This window comes from Parambassis ranga, chromosome 21, assembly GCF_900634625.1.
Source record: "Parambassis ranga chromosome 21, fParRan2.1, whole genome shotgun sequence".
NCBI lineage: Eukaryota > Metazoa > Chordata > Actinopteri > Ambassidae > Parambassis > Parambassis ranga.
The window spans coordinates 11564013-11574067 of NC_041041.1; positions in this window are offsets into that span (position 1 = coordinate 11564013).

Genomic DNA, 10055 nt, shown 5'->3' on the forward strand with positions numbered 1-10055 from the left:
CTGAGATTATATATCTCAGAAGGCTTTTGTGATGATGGTTCATGACAGGTATTGCTTTCAAGTGGGTGAAGGGTTTCTGCTGAATGTATATACTGCAGAGCACTTGAAAGGATTGCACCAATCAAAAAAATATGCAGAATAAGTATTCAATTTATCATTAGCTGTTCCATAATTGTGTTGACTATTTTCACTTAAACTGTTTTCTGAGTGTGCTCAATAAAATCTACAGCCACATTACCGTATCAATAAATGTCAGAACATTTGAGATGCATTTCTCTTCTCTGGAATAATGATTGTCCTTCTCTTAAGGGATGACCCACTAAGTAAATTATTATCCTCGTGCATTCAAGAGTAAAGAACATTACTGTGACCTATTTTAGTTTTACTGTATTTAACTCACACTATTTATATTGCAAATGATTCATGTAGAATGTAGGTGTATGTATGCATAAACACGTGTACTTAATATAATACAGTAATGGTCTATATTAGTAGTACACAGCAGTCCAGTGTCAGGTCAAAAGGCCTTTACATTAATTTTTAAATAATATGTTATTTTAAGCTTTGCCCTTATGCAGTCAATCCCTCTTCCTAAGAATAAGAATATTTACCAAGCAAATGTGTATCAAAATATGGCATTATTCTCTGATAGGTGAAGCATACATACTTTGACATGCCTCAGCAACCCAATGTATTCTACACACTCACTGCCAGCCATGACAGCAGCCTGCTTTTTGTTCTTTTCCTCCTCTTTCCTGAACACTTAGAATAAAAATCACAAGTACTATTGTGGAAGAATACCAAGGTAACAGTCTGGAGATGTCTGGCCAAAAGGGATTTGTCCCTCTAGGTACAAGGTAGGGGAAGGTATGCCCTGCTATTTTGCATTTCTGAATTGCTTAGCTGCCCAAGCATGCTTTATGTGGGCCGGGCTCCTGAAGTGTGTCATAGTATCCTATGACCGCTGTATGGGAGCCTTGCTGTTGGACTTTACCCAACAAATATGGATTATGTTAAAGTGGGCTGTGAATTGACGAGGATATGCTAATATGTCCCAGATGGGTATGTGAGAAGCGGACGGCGGGGACATGCAGACAGTATATGGCAGAGGCAGTGTTTGGCAGGTCCATCATTCCGTCATTAAAGGCCACATTATTACTTACAACAAGGCTTGCATGACAATTGCTGGAATAAATGCAGTCCCTCTGAGAATAGCCTGTTGTGTCCTTCAATTTCTCTTTGCTTTTCCCTTTTTTGTTTTCTTCATCCTTGCAAATCTGTTCACAGCTGCTGATGCTGTGGATCTTGCTGCTGTGTAAGGGGGTTTGTGCTTACCTTGTTCAAACATCAATAAGACAGGCTATTACTGGCTGAGGCCATTCATTAATATAATGAGATGGTTTTGCTTTAATTGATAACCGATTGGTGTTGATGAGACATTATGCACTTGTGGATACAGTATTTTGCTACATTTTTTCCTATGTTGAACTGAAGCACTTGCATATTTGTTTTAGAGAGGCAGGTCTCCTTTGGAGTTATTATTCTCTTGTACCACTGGGCTACCAATGAGCTGTCCCCTCAGCATGATTATTGAACTAAGGTATTAGGTTTTCAGCTGCACAAGCAGAATGATAATGGTGGCTTATGTGTAAGTGTGCATTTGGGATAGGCTTTGTCCTTTTGATGTAAACAACCATATAAATGACAGGATTAAAACGGCAGCTAAATGTATTTCAGTATTATGGTTGTCGCAGTGCTTTATAAACATTAAATTAATAAACAGTGTTTATTAGAGAGACTAAAATATTGTAACTTGCCTTCATAATGTGCTTAAAACAAATATCTAGTCAAGTGCTAGAAAATTAATCACTAATTTTTATGAATACATTTGAATTAAAAAAATGGATTCCTGCTTTTCAAATGGGAATGTGATGGTTTCTTCTGTAATACCTGAATGCCTCTGGTAGATGTTTTCACCAGTTACGGACATTTTATGCTAAATGCAAAAAATTGAAGTATTTTTATTTATTTAGTTATTGTAGCCCTACATGTGTGAACATTCTTGTTTTTTTAGTGAGAAAATCTTTTTGATCCTTCATTGATCTTCTACAGAAAGGATATCTGCGTTCCTGTGTAGAGATGTACTTCAGTGTAGAGCAAATGACTACTGACACCACATCTAAGAACATCAAGGATTATCATCACAAAAATGACAGAATTAAAGATGTCAAGATTGGCTTTGAACCTCTCTCTGGAGATGTAGCTGGGTGGGTAGAGAATGAGGGGGTTGGGAGGGGTGTTGACATTTGTTATACACTTCTACATGTTGTATTTGCTGGGGGCATTGTTAGCACACACCGCCTCCAGCTCAGGATTTAGGCAGGCCCCCAGCAGATGCAGACTGCCCTGAGTACACACACACAGACACACACAGACACGGTCTCTCCGTACTACCACCTCACCCCTGGAAGATGAAGAATAGATGCCCCGGGGCAATTCAGCTAGTGTGGATCAGTTCAGATGAGGCACATTAAGTGGCTAGTGATAAATTTGGCATGACAATTGCAAACACCATCGCTTTTGTCTGTAATTAATTCCAGTGGTGCCTGAGGCCTTCCCTGTGTTACTACTGGTGTGGGCCAGCAGTGCTTTCCTAACGAGGGCATATTACAGCCAGGATTATAGCCCAGATAAAGGTGCTCTTAGAGGGAGGTTAGTGAGATGTATTTGTGCAGTGTGAAGGTAGGCGAAGAAACTGGAATCAAACAGGAGGAGTTTTTAATTTAACTGTTCAGATTATGTGTTTTCAAGTTCATACAAAGTCCTCAGTGTCTTAAAAGCGGCATTGGAGCAATTATGTTCACTGCTGCTCTACATAATAATAAGAGGTAAACAAATACAGTCATTTAAAACCATGCTAAAGACAGCATGAGTCTAATAAGGAGTGATGTGCAGTACAGTAATCGAAGTTTCACAGTACTAGATGGCTAAAATGATGAATTGGCAGAGAGCAGTGGAAATTATGAGCCCACAGATTGCACCTTTAATATTTGGTCCAATGGGTCCCACAACTCAGTTATTTTCATTCAGTGGTAATGTGGAAGCATTAATTAACGGCTTGTACTTCTGAGTAGTTTTATTACAGCTAATGTCCCTCATTAAGTGAAATATAGTTAGTCAAGGACATAAAAGAATCCCTGAGAAGCTTCATTAATCTTTTTTTATTTTACTTGTGAGAGTACTTGGATATCTTCTGTAACTTGCTCTGCAACATTGTATCTCAGGTTCTGGCTGAGGCAGTCTCGTGTGTTGCCATACCATCTCCTTTGTTGTCTCCAGCAGGGGGAGGCTGAACACACCACCAATCTGTGTCATTACTCTGTCATTGCATCAAATCACATGATTAGCTTCATGGGGCAGTGGAGGAGGCCTGGTTGGTGCGGCTGGCCGTTACAGTCCCAGGGTAATGGTCCGGTGGCACTGTGATGGAGGGTTGTGTGCTGTCCCCCATGCAGGGCCAAGGATGCACCATCATTCAGCCTGCTGGAGATGGCCTCAGGGTGAATTGTCTTCTTTACTGCTCAACCCTTTCACTTATGTGAAGCACTGCAGTTTCCTTCTACAAAAATGTTGTCCATTTTGTGGACATGCTACCATAAATATGGGAAGTGAGTTGTTGTGAAATAGGCTGTGAATCATTTGCACGGATCTGTCCTCTGTCACCTCTGTCATATATGTGCATAGAAAGGCAAGAAGAGTCTGAACAGTGGACGTTAAAATGAATTACCAAACCATTAACTAGGATAAGGAGCAACTTACGCAGGAGTAACAGGGCCAGGTGCCACTGTGGAAGGCCAATCCGACAGTTTGTCGATGCAGCCTTTTATAATGCAAAGGCTTATAATTATCTCACGCTAGCTCATTTCACACTGACATATCGCTTTCCTAAATGTCAGTAGGAACAGCCAGTGCACTTCTCTTCCCCCAACTCAGGAGAGCCCTCTCTGCACCCTGCACACAGCCATGATGATGGCAGTGCTTTAGCCTGAACGTGTAGCCCTCCACCGGGGAATAGCAGTTCAGGCATCACCGATCGTTGACCTGGCTATTGTTGTTTGTGATACTTACTGGTAAACTTTTGCAATCAATACAACATCAGCCAGCAGAGCCCCTGGGAATGAAAACCTGAAACAGCGCACTTAATCTTGGAGCCGGCCCCTGCTCCCTGCTCTGCCGCTAAACTAGGTAGTTGGCCTACTTGATGCGGCATTATTGCCGCAGAGGTCAGATGTGAGCTGTCTTGCACAGCGCCTGATGAATGGCTGTTTTTGATAAAGCGCCTCTACCATCCAACAAGAGACATTTAATAATGATGGACCATAACTGCACACAAAAAAATCCTTGTAGAAGAAAGAAAAAAAAATCCCTGCTGCCTGCCTTTCCCCATCTCAGACAGTGAACAGCTAGGTATACTCAGTGCACTTCAAGGCTTTGAAGAACCATAACAGTGGGAAGAGTACAATCACTGCACAGCCTGGCAAGTTATAGAGTTTAATGTTTATTGGTTAGAAATACTAGTAAATGGAGTGGAATATACCCAATACTTAAAGTTAGCTTTTACTTAATATTTCTGCAATACTTTATTGCCTATAGGAATGGAGTCCCTGACATGAATTGTACTGGGAAATATGAGTGTGCTGTACCACAGTACATTAAAGGCCCATACCTTGTTTTACATAGGAAAGAATTCACAAAGGTAACGGTCTTAAATGGTGGCATTATGTCCACAGTCATGCAATTTAGCATCCACTCAGGCTGGAGAATCCTCCTCTCAACACTCATCTCTGGAGGTGTGCATAAAATAATTGAATGTCTTTTAAACTGCGGATGATCATTTAACTAGCTCAGTGGTCAAGGTAACAGCTAGCAATTTTGCAATCTGCCATTGTGATGAGCAATCAAATCAGCATGTATTAAATTTAAGTGTCTCTAAATAAAATGCACACCTTTTAAATGAGTATAGTTATGAAAGTGTACAGCGAAATTAAATGCCATTCTCCAGAAAACAAAGCCCAAAGCGCTGTGACAGTTTTGACATAGACAATGCCTTTAGTGACAGGAATAACAAATTAATTGGAACCATAACACATTCTCTCTAAAGGTGAGGTAAACACACCTGACTGTATATTTTTCACCATCAGTTAAATCTCAATTGAATCTAAAAATAAACCCCAAGACATTGAACAGTTTAATGGATTTTGACGTCTCTGCATTATGCTGTCACTCCAGTATAAATGAATCATAACTTTGCTCTGCACCAAGGAATTACCATGCATTTTGTGAAAATGCATTGTGCGCCAAGCTGTGAATTATGATGCGAGATCAAAATAAATGTGTAATGACTTTGGAGATGCCCAGAATAATTTATTGGGTGGAGATAGTTCCATATTGAAAAGAGAGCCTAAGTGGGATACAGAAGCTCTGTGCACTGACACTGCCCTGAATGTGTTTGAATTCTGAAATGTCAGCATTAGATGGGCAAAGAATCTCGCCTGTTTACTGAAGCTTGGTAAATGAGGGCTTCATTTGAGATGCAGCAGTATTCAATTATATGGTTATTTATTGATCAGAAACAATACATGTCTGTCTGCAGCATGTAAAGATGAATTCAGAGGATAAAAAGGTAGTGTCAGTGAAATTGGACGATGAAGGATTGCACTTGATCTGGCTGGGAATTCAGGAATGGAGACGGAATACCCTAGTGTTAAAAATGGCCAAGGAGTGTATTTGCAATTAGAGTTTTCAACAAAGAACTGTCAAGTGGGATTTAATATGAGAAGAAAAAAACCCAAAATGAACCAGTGGGAAAACAAGTTTCCAAAAAGAGAAAAAAGTCCTATCTATCTATTTTAACTATGTTTAGGTAATGCTAGAAGTAATAAATAACAAAAGGTATTTTTGATCTGAAAGAAGCAAAAATATATGAATTAAGTTGGTCTCATTTTTTTACATCGATATGATCAGATTAATAATGTATATGGATAGAGGGGGGGAAAATTACAATTGCATATATTGCTATTACCCCATCAATATATAAGTATGCTACTGGAAGCAATTAATTGCTACATCAATTAGGAGAAAATTAATTGGCTACTTTGATAATTAATTAGTTTAATTTGGTGGTTTAAGCTTCTCAACTGGGACCCCCTTTTAGCTTTATTAAATTGTGGCATTTTTAGTGGTTTAAATTGTAGCCTATTTTATGTCATGATTTAAAAACAGTGATAACTAAATGTCTTCGACCTGCGATGGCCATCTTTGATTGTCTCTGCTATTTGGCAGTCTCAGAGCACATGTGAAAACTTTACATCTCCTGCCCCTCTGTTAGCTCATTTACAGGGCTCAGCTGAAGTGTGCTGGGGTGTGTGATGCACCAGCGCACTCACTTTACATCCCCACTGTAAACACTGTCTATTATATTATTCACAACACTGTCCTCCAGAGAGATGGATCCCGGTGAGGCCCCTCTGAATATGGAACACCAGCTATTGTGCTTACCTGCTGCCCCATATCAGCGTGGCCCACAGTGGCCCTTAGATGGTTCTCGTTCAGATCTCTTTAGCTGGGCTGGAGGGTAATCCCTGGGCAGCCGGGGCTTCTCTGTTGTCTCCTGGTTGTTTTCTGTGTAGTTCATAAATTATAGATGGGCCATGTCGAGGGCCATCATGCTGCCTGATCCCTGTCTGTGCTGACAGCTGTATGATGCGCACTGAGTGCAGCAGATTGGGAGCTCAGAGTTTCATCAATAAATATCACTCTGACCCTCACACTTGGCCTCGTGTCAGCGGTCAAGGTAATGGCTTTTTATTATCGTGAAGGGCAGCCCAGCGTGGGGTAGTCTTAAGGTTGCTCGTCCATCTCAGGTCTGGAGACGCAAAGACAGACAGTGAGGAGGAGAGGGAGAGAGAGGAGAGGAGTAGCTGGCCTAAAGTTTAAATGGACTGGGCTGTTATTATGTGAAGCCTGAGGATGAGTGCGGATGTGTTGTGTGTTTGACAGTGAACAGCAGGGAGCTTTTGTGTGGTGCTCTAGAGGAAATAGTGATTTTCATGGACACATTATTGGATTAAATTAACCTTATTAACCAGCTGTGATGAATTCTATTGAACTCACTGCTTCACGCAGATCTCCAAAGAAACCATGTGCATGTGTAACAGTGTGCAGCTGTTTCAACTTTGTGTGTGTTTGTATTCGATTGTGGAGCCTATCTGTCTGCGTATGTGTGTGTGTGTGTTAGCTGATGGTTAGCTCTAACTGCCTGGCTCATAGATGACAGGGCTTGAAATGCCATGATTGTGTACTGAAAGCTCAGGCAGCTGTACATGCTGCATGATGTCTTCAGAATACAGGTTTTTAGACAAAACAATATAGAACAGAACATCATTTTGTCTAAAGTTCATTCATCAAAAAGCTGCATATTTTGAAAAGGGTAAAAGCCCCATACAACCCTGTCAGGGAAGCGCAAAGGCTAGATACTATAGATTACTTTAATCCCCTGCCAGATATAAAAAGGATAATTACATATTTGTGGTGGAGGCTGTGTGGTGAAAAAATCAATACAGCCTTTTTTGTATGACACTTCATTAGTGTGAAAAAAATCTTGGAGCTGAGAAGAACTGCACTGCAATTAAATGGTTCTGCTACCTTAGACTTTGTAATGGCTCTATATTATTATCCAGTTTATTTGAAATAGTGGTTGCACTCGTGGAGTAATTGGAAACCATTGATTATGTACTTTTATGTCTACACTCTTGCACATCATTATGGAGAGAAGCAATAGTTAGTTAGCCTCTCTAATGAAGCACTAATTGCACTAAGTAGGTTAAGACGTTAGTCAAACTGCACTCAACTGAAATCACAACACAAAGACTTCCAATTAATCTGCATACTCTGACTAACAGATGCTGTTTTGGACCGCATATCTTGCTAGTTTTATTTGCTTTGTGTCTGGTCCTGTTGCATAAATAGAAATTGTGTTTGTATCACTCCATTGGCAGCAGATGACATTGATTGGAAAAAGGGGAAATAAGGAGTGGCTTAAGGGGGGGGGGATCTAAGGTGATGGAATATAAAGTGGCCACTTTGCTGCTGTTTTCAAAAGGGGGGCCATTTGTAATGTAGATTTCCTCCTGATAATGTCAGCGGTGTAACACTGGCTGGTAATTGTACAGGAATGTCTGTTATCTCATACTACTGTGTTAACATTTACGTATTTAAGGGTGTGAGACCCTTGCATTTAGTTTAGCCCCGGACATAACTCTTAAGTGTACTGAAAAGTTATGTAATATAAAGTATTGGTGTCTAATAAAGGATGAAAACTGAGATAATATCGTTTATGTAATTTTATTAGACAGTAGACAGTCACAGGAGAGAGAGCGGTAAAACAAACAAAACACAGGCCAGGCCAGGCCAGACCTGAAACTACTACATGGTGTGATGAGGGTTTCCCCCTCAGCCTTGGAATATATAATAAAATTCAAGTGACATTCTAATCCCTGCTTCCCTGCATACAGTTTATGCTACTAAAAACATCAAGAGACTATTTATACAATTACAACATATAATTTGTATTAATAATATGTTTAAAGTTTATAAATTGAGCCCAGTCTTTCCCATTTATAATAATTTATATTACATTTACACTTACCTTAAAACCTCTTAAGTGTCAACTAAAGCCGTTACATGCTGTAGCATGGCATCTTGCTAAAGACCACTTATAGAAATCATACTGTGTTTCTATTGATTTGTTTTTAATTTAATTTTTTTTTTTTTTTTTTAAATATACCCAATTCAGGAATGTATTGAAAACTAAATATGGCATTCATTCAGCCTATAGGGCAGAATTTATTGTCTACAAAAATGTGATGGATTGTCCATTTGTGCAAATGAATTACCCTGTCGAAATATTATTGCTGTGCATTACCTACTGAGGTCATTATGGGACACACAGGCAGCCGCCATCTCTGTGTTAGGGCTGATAGTATTGGTGTGGGGGTCCACGTGGACTGCCCACACACTGTCCGCCATCATGGTCCTCTTTGGAGGGAGTGACGCTGACAGTACACTCCTGGCAATCAGTCAGCTCGCCACCCACCACTATGCGCTATTCGAGATGTGGAGAGCAGGGTCTGTGCCGGTTACAGCTTAAACCCAGAAGCAGCAGGAGGACTTGCCGCCTTTGATCTTTTTTTCTTTCAAAGGGCTCAAATGCTCACGCTATTGTACGCTTGAGAGACACTTCAGCCTTCACTACCCAGGAAGAAAAAAAATTTAGAAAGCTGTCCGCTTGTTACAGATACCGAACGATTCAAATTAAAAATAAAAGTCTAAATGGAATTCAAATTGGCAATATTGTTGATTGGTTAAATAAGAACCATCTGTTGAGCATGTTGAGCAGGGTTGGTTGTATTAAATGTGGGGTGGAGACCTCTATCAGGACCTCTTATTAACAGAAGCGTGTTCTTGGTGGGATCTTAAGAAAGCTCCTGGCTTTATATGGCTGTCTGGGGAGAGGGTCAAACCCTGTAAGCTGTCATTGCACATGAAAGGATTAATGTCATCTTATAAGAAGGGGGGAAAAGCCTTCTTATAGTTATTTATTCTGTTTCATTCACATTCTGCTGGCTCTGTAAAAGAAAAAGGCTAATGTCAGGTCTAATTTGTAGCCCTTTAAATTCCAGACAGAGATTCTTTACATATCTCTGGAGCTCATGGCTCCTCTCGGCGCAGCCCCTCTCCTCCTCTCCTTCTGGGATTCCTCTTAAACCCGACCAATTTACTATCTGAAGCAAAGTGAAGATTTACATGAGTTTGTACTTGAATGGCTCCAACTCTAGCTTCATGCACTAAACACTCCCACTGTAATTACCATTTGTGGATCTTGCTCTCTGATACCTCTCTCTCTCTCCTCTGCACCTAGGCCAATTGAAGGGGAGAGAAAAGGAAAATACTTATTCCCCAATGCTGATTCTTAGTGCTCCTTGTTCAGGATCTGT